This window comes from Akebia trifoliata, chromosome 13 (genome assembly GCF_017979445.1).
Source record: "Akebia trifoliata isolate Shusen 1 chromosome 13, ASM1797944v1, whole genome shotgun sequence".
In the NCBI taxonomy this organism is placed as follows: Eukaryota; Viridiplantae; Streptophyta; class Magnoliopsida; order Ranunculales; family Lardizabalaceae; genus Akebia; species Akebia trifoliata.
In genome coordinates, this window is record NC_141387.1 from 33162117 (window position 1) to 33178689 (window position 16573).

At 32.7% G+C, this 16573-nt stretch overlaps 3 long non-coding RNA genes across 3 annotated transcripts; all 3 read left to right on the forward strand.

The window, feature by feature from the left end:
• Nucleotides 1-934: 934 nt before the first annotated feature.
• LOC147388385 (uncharacterized) lies at nucleotides 935-2048 on the forward strand. Its single transcript, XR_015171494.1, has 2 exons — nucleotides 935-1527; nucleotides 1614-2048. It is a non-coding gene; the product is annotated as an uncharacterized LOC147388385 (long non-coding RNA).
• Nucleotides 2049-10824: 8776 nt separating this feature from the next.
• Nucleotides 10825-13329, forward strand: LOC147388386 (uncharacterized). The gene is made up of 2 exons (XR_015171570.1): nucleotides 10825-11652; nucleotides 13202-13329. It is a non-coding gene; the product is annotated as an uncharacterized LOC147388386 (long non-coding RNA).
• A 499-nt stretch (nucleotides 13330-13828) lies between these two features.
• On the forward strand, nucleotides 13829-16126 carry LOC147388387 (uncharacterized). The gene is made up of 2 exons (XR_015171569.1): nucleotides 13829-14443; nucleotides 15821-16126. It is a non-coding gene; the product is annotated as an uncharacterized LOC147388387 (long non-coding RNA).
• Nucleotides 16127-16573: the final 447 nt, after the last annotated feature.

The window sequence follows — 16573 nt, forward strand, 5'->3', positions numbered from 1 at the left end:
TCCAACATTTTTTTTATGATTATTTTTTTAGATTTTTCTTTTGAAGAATAGGGGTGATGATACCACATTACTCGTAGTACAACGATCCTATCTAATGAGTCGTGATTGGTCAATAATAATTTATTTATTTAGTTATTTTGGATTTTGAATTTATTTATTTTTTAATCCGATTTTGAATTGAATTTCGATTGGATTTTCTCGATAGTTTAATTTGATACTTAAGTTTTCTTTTTAATTTGAATTTGTATTTGAATTTGCATTTTATTTTTACATTTTAATTTGTTGAGTCATTTTTAATTTGATTTTCAATTTGATTTTCGATTTAAATTTGATTTGAATTTTAAATTGGTTTCTTGGTTGAATTTTAGTTTAATTTTTTATTTGAATTTTATTTTCCTAGGGATCAGGGTCTCTATATTAGGCCAAGGTGCCTAGGCCACGACTTGGGAATAAGGTGGTGGTCCTGCTATAATCGTTTACTTTTGATTTTTTTGTATATTCTCCTACCCTCCGTGCCATTGACACTATTATATTGAAATATTTTATATAGTAGTTTGTAGCATATATGAATTACATGCAATCCTTTTTTAGGGTTGATTATCTCAAGCATATGTGTTTTACTAATGTTTTTACATATATATGCTGCATTGTGGGAATAAATAAGAAGTTAACTTTCCATTTTAATCCTCAATAGCATTGGACATGTTGATTGGTCAATGTAGGTTTCCTATGTGATCCATTTCATCTATTTTCATTTTTTTGCTCGTATATTTTTCTATTTTTCTTTTCCTTTTTCAAGATTGATATCATATTCTCATATCTACCTGAAAATGCTGGTATACCAATTTCAATAAATTTGTTCTATTTATTTATTATTATTAATTTTTTTAAAATCATTTTTAGGAAGTTTAGGATGTTGAAATTTAAAAAAAACCCTAAATTATTTGAAGGTTAAAATTAAAATATTTATTTGCACTTGATATTTCTATAGAACTTGATTAGTTTTTTTTTATGCGTGGATTCTTTAATTGACCAAGTTTTTTTATTTTTGTACACATTGGAATGCATGAACAACTTAGTTAGGAGCTTAAATAAAATTTAAACAAGTAAAATCCTAAAAAAAAATAATAACTAAAAAAATAAAAAGGGGAAAATTACTTTAAAAAATTATTAATTTTTAAATTAATTTATTAAAAAAAATATTAATTTCTATGAGCCCTCTTAATCCTAGTAAAGAAAATTGAGATTATGCGAGAGATGTCAGTCAGCCGTTTCAAATGGACGGAGTTTGAACGTAACGGTAATTAACACGTTAAATAAACAGCTGTACGATTTTGAAATCCCGCTTCTTCTTTATAAAACCGAGACGTCACCCACCACATCAGAGCGCACGCTCTCTCTCTTTCTCTCTCTCCTTCTCATTTGTTGGCAGAGAAGAAACCCTTGAGTCTCAACGGGAGACACCAGCGTCTCCTCAAAGGATTTTCGTCTCAAAATCAATCGATCAAACCCTCTCAAAACCTCTAGGTATTCATCTTTTCGTCTCTCTCTTCCTCTCTCTATGATTCTCTCTTTGATTCTTAATTGTTTTCTTTTTCATCAATATTCCTCAGCCGAAGAGAAACCTATCAAGGTCAAATTACATGGTAGCCATCACCTCTGTAAAATCTCGTCGAGAGACGATGACACTGAGAAGAATCGAATGGGATTCAATGAACCAAAATTCTCTGGAATTACGGAGCTACGAAGATTAGGGATATTCTTGACGATTTGAGCTCCAAATTGGAGTACTTGTCAATCGAGAAGAATAGGCCTGGGTTTACTTTCTCTCTGAACTCTCTAATCTGGGTTGGATCAAGAAGTCACTCTAGGTTTGATTTAGAATCACTGCTTTCATCTGGCTGGAGCTTCAGAGAGAGGGTTTGATTCTTCCACTTACATCTTTGTTTGAATAAATTAATGAACTACGGTGTAAAACTTTAAATTTTGATTTGCTTGGTGTGGAACTAAAAAAAAAGAAGAGAAAACCAACAGTAGGACTACAATTAGGCTAGTTTTCTATCAATCTCCCACACAATTTTTTTGTTGCTGCATCTATCTTAGGTCATTGAATTTGTGTTTCTTATGTATCCTACTGTGTTTTGTTTTTATTTTATTTTTTGTTTTTGAATCGGATAGAAATCTTCAATTTACTGGATTTAACCCTAACTGTAATGCAAACTCAGTGTAGCTCATTCTTATTCCTATTCTAACATTTTTCTCCACTTTCTTCTTAGAAGAACCCTTATTCAAAATCTTACTTTTTTTCAGAACCATAATTAGAAATTAGGATTTTCACTAACCCACATTTGATTTTCTATTTTTAACCCATTTATCTAAAATTGAACTAATTGGATTGGAAATTCACACTATGTTCTTCTCTATTATAAATCTCTACCTAACTCATACATTTACAATAGAGAAGATAGTTGTTAGTCAGTTGGGACTCTTGTTCAGTTTAAGTTGCAGAGAAGATTGATTTGAGTTTTCAGGCTAGGGCTAGGAAATTAGAAGTCACATTCCTCTCTCTCTGAATTTAGAATTTGAGTGATTGGGGAAGGTTATTGGGACTGACATCATGCTTCCTATTGTTGCTCCAACCTTGATGTAGAACAATGGTGCATCTCTCTTAGGCCATTGAATTTGAAAAAATCTACATGTTGCTAACCAGATTGAGCCATATTTATACAACACATGCACACCAACTAGTTTTTGTGTAAAGTATTTTTATGTAGGTTAACAAGTAATTTGTTTTCCTATTTCACAATTTTCTTAAAAACTTACATGTTTTAAACCAAATAGGACAGTATAATAGTAAATATATAACACATACGTAAGTCCACTTAAAACTTAAGTATCATAATTTAATTAGAAAAATAACATTCATTTATAATATATTGTAGTATACCTCTTCAATTATCTACTATATTTTTGCTGCATTCATGTCATTCATCATATGGTTCTCTAATCATACATACATTTTTGTTTACTTATTGTTTTTGAAATACAATTTTCTTGATTCTTTTTGAAATTATAAAAATAATTTGAAATCTTCTTATGTGACTTGCATTTTAGGAACCCTATATGTATTGATCATCCCTTTGTCGTAATTTGTTATGAGAATTTAGAGCAGTTGAGCCTATAGTATGGGTTAGATATCTTTGAATCTCAATAGGTAGTCTCTTTACTATTCTTCAACTAGAGGGTGATCCAATTGGTTAGTCTTTGATGATCATGGTCTTAGACCAATTTTTCTTAACCATGTTTTGTGGAACAAATTTAACATATTCAGCTGAATACAATTAAAATTAAAAATTTAAATATTAAAAATTTTCTAGTCATTAGCTCATTATAATTGGCATTGTATTGATCATATCTTGATCCAAATTATGATCTAAGAATCTAGAGCAGTTGAGTCTATAGTATGAGTTAGATCTCTTTGATCTCAATTGATAGGCTCTTTACTACTCTTCAATTAGAGGGTGATTCAATTAGTTAGTCTTTGATGATCATAGTGCACCCCTGTCTATTACTAGCAAGGATTAGATTGTGGCCATGTTGCAGTTTTTATCACTAGGTGATCTTATATGTATCTTTTGATTGAGCTTCCTTAGTTATTTCCTTATGGGTTGAGATGTACTAAAAATGATTGTTTATAATTAGTGTGAAAGCCGCCATTGGTATGTGCCCTTGGAAAAGGCTGCCTAATTGTCAACTTTGGGTTGAAAAATGATGATACCTGAAGTTCAAAAGTGTGATGGCCACCACATTGCAAAAGGACTAAAAAAGCTTATCCCCTGAAAATCTCAATGCAAAATCATAAAAAAGAGGATGAGAGAAAAAAAGTGAAAAGAAATGAAGCCCAAAAAGAAAAGAAAAAAAAGTGATACATTAGTGTGAAAGTAGCCATTGGTATGTGCCATTGGAAAAGGCTGCCTAATAGTAAACCCTGGGTTGAAAAATGATGATACCCTGAAGTTCAAAAGTGTGAAAGCATAAAGGCTAAAAAGCTCATCCTCTGAAAATCTTAATGCAAAATCATAAAAAGGGGGATAAGAAAAAAAAAAAAAAAGCACACGAGTGGTGGAGCAGTGGTTGAGCGACTTGGGTTTGCTCCATAGAGTCGGGAGATTGAGTTTCCCCACTCGCGATTTTATTCGATAAAATAAAATGGAATCACTAGTAGTGGAGCTGTGGTTGAGCGAAATGGGTTTGCTCCCCAGGGTCGTGAGATTGAGTCTCCCCCATTGGCGATTTTACTTTATAAATTAAAATAAACCACCCGAGTGGTGGAGCAGTGGTTGAGCGGCCTGGGTTTGCTCCCCAGGGTCGTGAGATTGAGTCTTCCTACTCGTGATTTATTCGATACACATGTTTGTGGTGGCATGGTGTATCTAAAAGGATTACTCCTACTTTCAATGGGGTTGGCTGTTGCGTCAAAAATAGAAATAAAGAAGTACATCTCCCTTGGGCATTGGCTAGGTTTGACATTTCACTAGGTTGCATTTAGTTTCCATAGTGATCAAACTGCATGTTGGCCTAATATCTGAACCTAGTCTACAATAGTCCAGTTCATTATTTCACCCAGTGACAACAAATGCTGAATATTCTTCTAATAGATGAGTAGTAAAAGTGTCTGTCTCAATTATTCATTGACTATAAGACATTCACTGTTGACTTTACTGTCTCTTTTGCCTCTATTTACTATCCATACTTATAAGGGGTTTAGTATTGCATATCATTTGTGTGGGTTTCATTGATAAGGGAAGATGTTATATTTAATTAATCATTAAAAGAAGGTCCGTTTGGCTTAGTTTGTCCTGCTTTGGTTTGAAATATTTCTTGGTGATGATCCAAATACTTCCATATCAACTTAGGTCCTCCTTTGAACTCTTTCCTAGTACTCTTCTAATATAATAATGTCACTGGGTTCTTTCTTGCAATGTTGTTCACATCAATTATTTCACTCTGGATTTTTATTTTAAATATTACTTGTTTTTTTTTTCCTACTCCAATGTACTTTTACCCATTGAGGTCTCAATTATTAACTATACTGCACATCTTGTTATATGTTAGTCCCAATTCTTTTTATCTCTTCTTCTAAGGGTATGTACTGCAGCTGAATTCTTTTTGTTTTTGGTGTTTTATCTTTGTTTCAATTTGCCCTAGAGTCCAATTTCATTTGCTAACTACTAACGCTATACCTATCAAACAAAAAAATAATCTTTGTTTCTGTTTAATTAGGTCTTCTTAACTGTTAAATTTTAAAGTGAATTTTCTAGAAATCTTATTTTTATTTTCTTATTTTATTTTGTAGGATGTAGTGAGGGTATTTATGTAATTTTGTATGGGTACCACTTCACGTGTTGTTCATACCATGTCACTTTCTCATGTGGATCGGCATGTGCATGGTGTAGCATGAAGTAATATTTTGGTGTCCCTTTCTATGATAGGGGCGGAGTATAATGTTGCATCTCTTGTCGCACAAGAATGTGTGGCAAATTCGTTTTCTATGTTGAACCCTCTTGAACAAGCATTCTCACATGCTATAAATTTCCTCCACCACCTATATGTACGTGTAGGGAATCCGATTCACCACCAAGTCCTTGAAATAGCCCTTGAGAAAAGAGAAAGTGAGTAAGAAACCATCAACACTCCAAATTTCATACCTTATGCAAGTGGAGATCTCATTTCCAACTTGTAAAATTTCCTTAAATTAAATTAATATTTTTCTTTTTCATCCTTTTAATTGTTTTTCTTCTTGGTTGTGAGTCTTGGGCTAGTTTGTTTTTATACTATTTGAGAAGCAAAGTTCTAGAATTTTGGATTTCATCTTTCTTCACATTAACTACATAGCCATTGAGTTGTTGAAGAAGTACAATTGACTAAGGTACTTCTAGGTTTTTAGGAATGCTCAATTATCAACCTTCACGGTTTTGTATTTTAGATGTGACGTTGTCCAAAAATGGTGCAACCAAAAAGTTGTGTTACTATTTATCCATTGGTGGTTTGTCTTCAATGTTGAACTTTCTTCTAATAAATGAAGGTATGATGTTGTAAAACCATACATGAAACAGTGCCTTCTTTTGGTATTCATGAACTACAACGAATTGTCTAAAATCTGTTTCATGGTTATAGCTATTTTTAAAGAAGCATAACTATTTTAATTGAATTGTAAAAATATTATGCCTCTTTTGTATCAGAACGCAAACCATTGACCCACCCACCCATACAAACAAAGACCCCCCCTACCCAAACACAACCTCTTTCAGGAAAATGACTCTCATAGGATATGTAATCTTCTCCCTTAAATTTGTTGGATATCTACTCTATGCTTCTTTTGGGGACATTTGGTCTACCACTTGATGGTTAAAAGTGCAACTTCATATCAACCAAGAAGTTGTTCACTATAGCTATTATTCAACTATCAAGAACATATTTAACTTTTAGATTAACCAAACATTGGCTGAAGTAAACTTTCAGATCCTGTTCCACATGGTTGCGCTCACCATTGAAAGGTATTTATGTCCAATAACTTTGTTCTTTCTATAAATTTGTAGTTTTTTTTCACCTCTCTAAACTCTTTGATGATTAATGTTTGGGTCTTGTGGCAGAAGCTAAGATGATGGTTAGTATCATATCCTATCCTATCCTACTAGTATCTATCCAGAAAGGAATCAGGTGATCGATTTTGTATCAGGTTCTAAGCCTGTGATTCTTGATCGATGTGGAAATGGTGAGATGCAACTCCTTCCCTTGTTTCATTACTCCTACCTATTAGAGTCAGATAGATAGGTTGGTTTCTAATTTCTTTTATTTACTTCCTTATTGATCAGAGTCAGACTGCTATATTTGGTACATCATGGTCAAGGAGTCGAGTAGCTTTTAGAAGAATAAAAAGTGAGGAATGGTGGTGTGATGAGGAATCTGATGGGCATTTGGAGGGAGGACTCAGAATTTCATGAGGTTGAATGATGATCTTTAAAGAAAAAAGGGAGATTACAGGTATCTACAATAAAGTAATAGACGTATTTCTTTGTTGTTTTATCAAATACTTAATAATTAGTTTCTACCTTGAGAATTATTAGTCTATGATCAATTAATTGAAAATTGAATTATGAATGCATCTCATATATTTAAGGCCATTTACTATAACCTATTTAGTCTTATAACATACAAAAAAAGGAAGCTATGTTACCTAGATCTGTATTTTACTACGATGTTGTGCTAGCTAACTTTTCCAGTTGAACTAAAAGTCCTAAAGGAATTGATTAAAAAATCCGAATAGGGAGAAACTCAAGGGAGTAAATCAGAAAAAGCTAGTCTTGAAAGAATAGACATTTTGATTTGGTGGGAGAAAAAGTCATGATCACTTACAGAAGGACTAATTACAATTCTAAATAAATGTATATATATATGGGTTGGGTTCCGTGTACACATATCTACAACGAGTTTTGTCCTATGTGGCTAAAAGTTTCGGATTGAGGAGATCATCCTCACCGAAAATCAGCTCAATCCAAAATTTGTAATCTCATCAAAAGTGATTTACAAAAAATGGACAGTCCACAATTCTTCAACTCATAAATATGGGGTTAGAAGTTTTAGAATTAACTGATTTTTGGTGGGGATGATCTTCTCGTCATAGAGATCATCCTCACCAAAAATCAGCTCAATCCAAAAATTTTAGCCCACATAAGGCAAAACACGTTGTAGATATATGAGTAGATATGTGTGTACATGGATCCTAATCCTATCTATCTATCTATCTATCTATATATTATTTTTTGCTTATCGTAGGTATCCCCACCCTTCGGGTGAGACTAATCCCATGGTCACATGCACCACTCCCTCAGAAAGTCATACGTGCAACTAGTTGAGTTAAAGGTGAACGGGACCCTGAAGGGGGTGGCCCCAAGGAATTCATTGCTTCGTGGGGTTTCGAACACTTGACCTACCCTTCCTGAGGAGCTTGTCTAGGCTAGACTTTCCACTAGGACAACCCTTTGGGGTTAGAATAAATGTAAATTGGTTTGAGGAGAAATGGTGACTTAAGGAAAGAAATTTGTGCATATATAACAAATTAACATGCATCAAAAGGATTGGATGGTGAGAAAGGGAAGAATGCTTCATGTAGGGTCACTCTCTTAAAGATAGCAATAATATACCATCATTTATAAAAATCAAGCATAGACACGAGTGAGATCCATGACACTTGAAAACTTGGAAAGATTAACATCGAAATTGAATAAGAATCACACAAAGGATAGGATTTGCGGACTTTACATTACTTTAAATTTCATATTCACTTTCTTGAATGGCTTTTAACAATATTTTTGAGTTTTGGGATCGAAAATGAAATAATTGAGTTTACCTTTTCAATAAGTTTGAAATTTGGCAGATGTGATCGATATTATTTTTGTCTAGGTCTCCAACTAAAGGATTAAATTTCATATTCACTTTCTTGAATGACTTTTAGCAACATTTTTTAGTTTTGGGATTGAAAAGGAAATAATTGAGTTTACTTTTTCAAAAAGTTTGAAATTTGGAAGATGTATTTTTTTGTAGACCTTTGATGGTAGTGAAGATTATAGAGTGAGGTGCATAGAATGAGATTCGATTGTGATATTTTGATGGTTCTGATTAAGTGTTATATGATGAACATGATGACAACCCTTAGGGCTAAATATTTCAGATTCTGTTTGTTTAATGTTCTTATAAATCTATTATGAATTCTAAGATTGGAAATGGAATGATTTTGAGTTTCTAGTTAAATAAATCCCGTTGAAGTTGGATGATGCAACCGATATTGTTTGTCAAAATATTATTCCAAAGGATTGGGATTAAAATTTGGTGTGTGCATGGTGAAGAATAATTTCATGTGGCCTTTTAGAAGAAGGATTTCTGTGATAAAGAAAATAAGTGAATGGTTTAAAATAAGTAAAAGTTGGGGTGCCAATATAAATTCACTTTTTTTTTTGTTAGATTTCTATTTTTTGGGTTTAGGATTTTAAGAGCCTAATCATATTTTTAAACAACAATTCAACAAGTGTTATAATGTTTTTTAATGTTGAGATTATAATTTGAGCTAAACCTTTGTAATGTTTGAAACGTGTATTAATCTTTAATTGGGGCGTGATAAATAATTTAAGAAAGTGGATGTAATAAGTTAGTGTTTCTCTAGTATAATCATAGTCATATTATTATCTACGACCCCTTTGATGGTTGTTTGGGTCTTCTTGAACAAGATATTATAAAATTATAATTCAAGAATTTGATAGGTTTTTCTCTGATTTCTTGATTCAGACTTTTTTGGATGGTCATTTTTTTTGTTGTAAATTTCCTCTTTTGTGTTTCTTTTCATGTTTTTCTTTTATAATTTTGATGGTGTTTTGGACTTTCTTGACTAGGATGATTAAAAAACCTAATCTAAGTTTAATGAATTCATTTTTTATTTTTTATTTTTTAATATTAAATCTTATGTTTATACTTATTATTAACATATTATTACTTATATAAGATAAATAATCGTTTATTATTATTATTTTTAATTTCATCCAACAAATTCTAGACAACAAGTTATCAAACAATTTAACATCTTAACAGCACAATTAAACAATATGTTACCAAACAATACACTCAATTCAGCAAGTTGTTTCAGCAACAGCAACAACAACTTAATTCAGCATCAGCAATTTTACATACAACTTTTCCAAACAGAGCATAAGTGTTCTGTTTTATTCATTCTAGTTAGGACATTCAACTTAGAAAATACTTTACAATCCCATACATAGGCAAATCATAGTGATGTGAAGTCATGGAGAGTATCAAAAGCTCCATACCTAAAAAATTTGGTAGTTGTTGTTCCAAGCGGTAAGTACAGAAGGTATGCATTTGGGTTTTGTATCAAAATGTGAAATTTGGTGGAATCGAATGGTACTACTTACATTTACATTTACAGTTTGTTCATTTACATTTGCTGTCATAACTTCAATTTCACTTAGAAAAAATGTTAAATTATTTATATTTTTATGCAATCTCGTAGCATTTGGTTGATACAAATCTTTCTTTTTCCTGTAATTTTCAGAAATAGAAAAATTGGGTAAGATGCCACTGACTGATCTTTTCTTGGGTGGTGGAAATAGTTTGGGATGATGATAGGAGTTTGGCATCAAATGGATTTCCTGGAACTCTTTCACCTTCAATTATCAAACTGAAGTTCTTGGTTAAGTTGTAAGTTTTCTTCCTGATGTAGTAGCATTTCTTGTACTTAATGGAAGATACTTCTTTTTAACTGAGTAAATTTTGTTTGCTTTGAAATGTGTTGGCTGATATTAAAACTAAGTTCATTTACATTGTAAAATTGCAATTGTTGTGGGTCAATGGTTCATTTCTCAAGTATGCAATTTGTAGGTCTATAGTACTTAATGAAAATTGGAATCTGGCGAACAATAGTTTCGGTGGGTCTATGCTTACTACTTGGGGTCAACTTTCCAACTTAAAGCATTTGATTTAAGTTGATCACCCATTTCATATATGTAGGTTCTTTATGATTTGCAGCATGTAGTTTTCTGAAAATTTGAGAAAAGAGGACAAAAGAAAAAGATGAATCGTTTTTTATGGCTAAGCTGGACTTGAACCCACGACCTCTAAGTTGTTTTGCAATATGTCAAACCAATTGAGCTACGGGTCTAAGCCCGAGAAAAAGATGAATCATTATAAGAAAAAGAAAAAGAAAAAAGAAAAAAGAAAAAAGAAAAAAAAAATCATATACTAGGTTCTTCTAATTCTATTCTGGGTTTCTATTTTTTGCTGTGTAAAATTTTCAAGGTGTTTAAGGGTGTTTTTTGTGTGGACATTTTTGGTAGATGGGGCTGGGTTTGTTGTATAGAATAGTTCTCTTCTTCTCAACCATGTAATCCTTGCAGGTCATCTCAACCTGCCTTTTATATAATTCATTTTACTTATAAAAAAAAGTGTTTTGACTTTCCTTCAAAAATAATTCATTTTACCTTTTATATAATTCAAGTTTGCTTTGCTTCATACTAAGTTATTGCTTCTGTTTATTGAGAGAGAAAAAAAACTCTATAAGCTACATAGACCAGTACGTAAGTTCTAGCATACTTGGTGAAATAATGCCTATACTATAGTTTTTATTCATTATTTTTCTACTGAAGTATTAGTTCATAGTGGTAATGAAACTTATATCTCTTTTGCTGCTTTAAGTTTACTATAGCACATTCAGTGATGCTTTATATATATGGACAGTCTCAGGTCTAACCTCCTAAGATTAACAATGTCCAGCGGCTATGAGTTGCATAGTTGGTTCACATACTTCACGCTACTTTTATTCCTTGGTACAACTGGATTTTAGGTAACAACTTATGCTGTAATTTGTTTGTCATGTTTTGAGATATATTACTTCCAATGCCTCAACCATGTGGAAAATTGTGATCTTCAACGCTTGTAATTTTATTTTTTTCCCTATTTCCACAGATGGCAAGATTGAATGAAGGATTGTTGCTGTTCAATGCCATTCTTATTGTTCCAATGTTTCAGATTGCTTGGACCTTCTTCAACATTTGCACAGGATTTATTTACTTCCAGGAGTATCAGGTTAGCCTGCAAGCATGCATACATCAGTCGTGTTCTCTAGTTTCACTGCCTGAGCTATTATAGATTCCAAACAGTTGTTCTATGCAACAACAAAATCTTTAGTTTGATTTGTTTTTTTATTTTACTTGATTGTTTGTTCGTCCCATTTGTTGATTGAATTTGATTGTTGTTCTGTTCTTATTGTTTGATTTGAATTTGATTGTTATTTTGTTCTTCTTGTTAATTGAAAATGGTGTATTGTTTCTTGTTTGTTTGGCTTTGTTTGTGTGTTACTTCTGTTACTTGATGTATTGTCTCTATAGTTACATGAATTAGCATATTTTCGAAACATATTTAAGGTTGATGTGTCAATCATATATACACATAAATGAGTGAAATGCCAGTGACTTGGCTGCTGCTATTGCTTAAAACACATAAATGAGGTAGCAGTGTTTGTGGTGCTGGCAGTATGATGGGTGTGAAAAGTCGATGAAATGGAAACAAAAATGTTTGTTTTTTTTTTGCTTAATGTATTGATAGCAGGAGGTGTCAAATGGAATGAAAGGTGGCACATGTGTGTGCTTGAGTGAGTGCAAAGGAATGGCAGCAAGCTGAAGGTGGTTACAGCCAATGGTTTCATGAGTCAGTCATATATTTTATAATTCCCTTTTATGATTAGTGTTAGATATATGGTAATTATATATGCAACTGGAGGAACAGCTGGTTGTTGGACTAAGTACAGTTGTTGTTGTTTAAGGAGCAATCGTCAATACTCACGTTATCTTCTTTAATAAGGGCAATTCTGGTTCTGCAGTTATATCAAAGACTGGAGTTGGACAGTTGGATCTTCTTATCTTAGACACACTAAGCAGGGTTAGTCTATAAATGTTTGGTATGGTTCTGCCTTCTTAACATAGTGCATAAACCCCACTAAACATCATTTGTCCCTTTCCATAGATACACCAATCTGAATGTTGTTGATTGAACCATATAACTTAATTGTTATAGCAATTAAGTGGTTATATTTGATTACGTCATATAATTTCTCTAACTGGAGTTTGGGATTGTAAAATTGCAATTGTTGTGGGTGAGGTGGTTCACAGAGTTAGATTAGTGCCAAGATGACCAACCTCTAAGGTGGACTATCTCTATAATTGTCTTTTTTATAAAAGAAAGGAAAAAATATATGCTGGCATATTTTTATCTGGATTCAGGTTGTGGGTCAAACCCATCTATGATTCAAATCAATGATTATAATGATGATGACTACTATGACGAGGATGATGATGATCATCATTAAAGCCTTATTTGTGGCATCAAAAAACATGATCCAATTCTTCAGGATTGTTGAAGACAAAATTTAGGAGTTCCGTAGCCATCCATTTTTAAAACCTTGGTTGAAACCCAATTTAATTTTTATTTTTTTTTGGATATGAAATCTAGAGGGCTGTGGTGTTGATATGCCAATGTGGTTATCCATTTAATTGTCTTTCTTTTAGAGGAGTCTTTGTTCAGCTTGCTCATGATGGTCTATAAAGTCATTGCAACCATTTGTACATTTTTGGAGCAGGTACCCTTGGGGAATTTCTGTAAAGTTTGATAATGAGAAGGACCTAGAAGCCATTCGCAATGCAGTGCTGCGCTATGACATCACTCACCCATTATGTCAAAATTTTGGAAACTTGATGAACAGTTCTTTAACAAAATCTTTTTTTTCTCATAAAAAATAATTTCATGAAGATAGATGCACCATAGAGAGCGTTGCACATCAACTGTGTTTAGTTTCCTTTGTGGGCTTCACCATGTGCATGTCTATTAGTTGATTTCCCCTGCCATGTGCATGTCTATTAGTTGATTTCCCTTGCCAAGAAAATAAAAAAAAGTAAAAAAAATTGTGTTGTTTTTTCAGGATCTTGACTATTTAGTGGAGGCAGCTGTTTTGTTTTATGGTGAAAAGAAAATCTTAGACAACACTCCTATTCCATTGTCTTTGGAGAAGGATAGCGATCCTTGCATATTGACTTCTCCGTTGAAGTTTCCGGGAAAGCTGGCAGTTGATGTCTTGAACAATAGGCTGTTTATTTCAGACAGTAGTCATAACCGCATTGTATGTATTTTCACTTTTATTTTTGATTTAATGTATACATTTTCCCTGTCTTTAGAATATATTTTAACAAAGTATAGTTCGAACAAATGCCTTATAAGCTTTCTTAAAAATATCTCGAACATTTCAGAAAATCTCACTATATCTTTTGAGATTACGATTTTTAATTTTTCTTGCAAAATGAGCAGGAAAATTTAACGGGAAGCTCATGGGATTTTGATGTACATGTGGACAAAACACTTAATTTTTCTCATTTGTCACTTATATATCTCCCTATGCTTATTGTTTCTAACTTTTTCAAGTTTTTTCCAAGGCTACCTTGAGAAGAAAAGATGAAAATAGTAACAAAAAAAATAAGTTTTAAATGTTTCGGAGGCCCTAGATCAAACCTTTAAAGTTTTTTCAAGGATTTTGTTTGTTCTTCGTAGTAGTAGTGTGTGCTGTTTGGTTGGTATTTTTTCCCCTACCATTTCCTCATTTTGAATAAATTTTTTTGGTCTATCTAAAAAAAAAAAAACTCCCTAGAGTTCCTCTTGCTGCAAGTTTCATGAGGCTAGGTCGCAAAGCCTATTTCATTGATGTCTTTTCTTTTTTGGAGGTTAGGTAGTAACAGACCTAAATGGAAATCTTATAGTCCAAATTGGGAGTACTGGAGAGGAAGGCTTAAAAAATGGTACCTTTGATGATGCCACCTTCAATCACCCTCAGGTAACTCCTAACTTATCGACGGTTTCCTTTATCAGAGTACTTGCTTCTAGTCGATGATGCATGCGTGTGTATCGAAGACAGACTCACCTTTTTATGCTTGTTTTCATGTTGGTTAAAGCTAGAAACCTTGAATTTGTATGTTTTTCTCATAGGTCCTGGCATACAACCCAAAGAAAAATCTGCAATATGTTGCGGACATCGAAAATCATGCCCTGAGCTATGTTGATAGTTACGCCTTGATGGTTTCATGTTGGTTACGCCTTGACAGTGTACATTAGTTTTACCCTAAAATATTTGTCCCGTTTTGAGAATTTTAGTGAGAAATTATGTCTAGTGTTTATTAAGATGGAACGTGTCAAAATTATATAGTCCATGAAGTTTAGTTGGAACCCAACTCCCATTTTCCTTCGAAAATGAGCTTTTCGGGTCCACTTTAAAAATGAACCTGAAAAAGTCAAATTCCATCCTGATCGCTCATTTTAAGCCTTTGGATTTGAGCGTTTCCATGATTGGTTTAGAATGATCTAACTGATTTGAGCCTTTGGATTGGAGCAGGTACCCTTGGGGAATTTCGAATTTGATTGGCTTCTATTTACAGCTGATATCTTTTTAGTTTTGTATTGTTTCCATTTGGGATGATATATCTATAAAGTCAATTGTTTCATATTTCCAGACATGAATAATCAGGTTTGGTAGATATCTGAACTCTTTTCTTATATGCTGCAAATCTTTGATTGTTTGTTCATCCCATTTGTTGATTGAATTTGATTGTTGTTCTGTTCTTTTTGTTTGATTTGTTTTTTCTTTCTTGAATGTTTATTTGATTATTAGAATTGGTTTTAATTGATTACACAAGCTTTCTGTTAGAATTTTCTTGGCATTTGATTTTACGCCCTTTTTTTATTGACTGTTGAACATTATTTTAAATTATTCAATTAAAAGATCCAATGCTCATTTCCAATTTTACTGAAGATCAACACATCCCTGCTTATTTTCCAAGTAACTGGTTAATTTAAATTAATTATATGGGAGAGCCAATGTTGACCTATTTTTTTAAGATTAAGATTGGCATTCTTGCTGTCAATATGTGACATTTTTTATATTTAAAAGAACCTACTTATTGATTTTAAAAATAGGTGATTTGATATAATTTATTTTGAAGATGATGCGAAATGATTAATGTAGGTAATCTGTATCTATAACTAGCAGCCCTTTGTTTAGTCTCACAATATTAATTTAAGTGGTTTAAGATATTGTAACACAAGGATGTATATATAAGACATTCTAGTGGAGTTATTATGAAGGATGAGAATAGAAGTTCTAGAGGTTTTGATTTCGTTAATTTTCGTTAATTTGACTTTAGTGCTCTTTGATAAGGAATAGGACTTTTATGGACGTGCTCCGGCAGTTGTGGAATTATGCAGTCAGGTTGGTGCAGTCGTTCCTGTCAAGTAGTCGTCTATGATGAAAGTCCAAGGTTTAGCGTCACCCACTTAAGCATTAAAGGAGCTCTCATGTTTTAGAGGCCTCTCACATTCTCCACCACTAAAATTGCATAGAGGTGTAGAGGTCGAGTTTTTCTGTGATGATTATGACTCTCCAGCTCAATTTGTTAGAGTGTTCTCTGGTATGTCAATTTTAACTTTAGATTTAATCATCATAAAAGAGGAAATCGGGTGTATTCTTTGATTTGCATCTATATCATTTTTTATTTAAAAAGGTTGGCCTCTATGACTTGAAATTTAACATGCTTTTGCTCCCTTGTTCCTTCCTCTTTAAAATTTTAATACTTGGATCATAAAAATTTGTGGAATAAAACTAACACAAACGAATAAGTATGGCAGTTCTTGTACACTATTCCCATGTTGTCTGAGTGTAACACATTGAGTGGTATTCCCATGGTTGTTATTTTTAGACTTCTTAAGACAAAAACTATGCCCCGAAATAATGTTTTGTGGATCTCACTAATAAAAATAATTTTTAAAAAAAAGTGAGTTAATTTAAAGAGCACATTACAATAAAAAAGATATAGCCACATCACTAAGAATTGAGATCTAAGTAAATTGGCAATTGATTAGTGGTACAATGCAGGGGATCCGTCCGTTGAAGGATTCGAAGGGAGCCATTTAG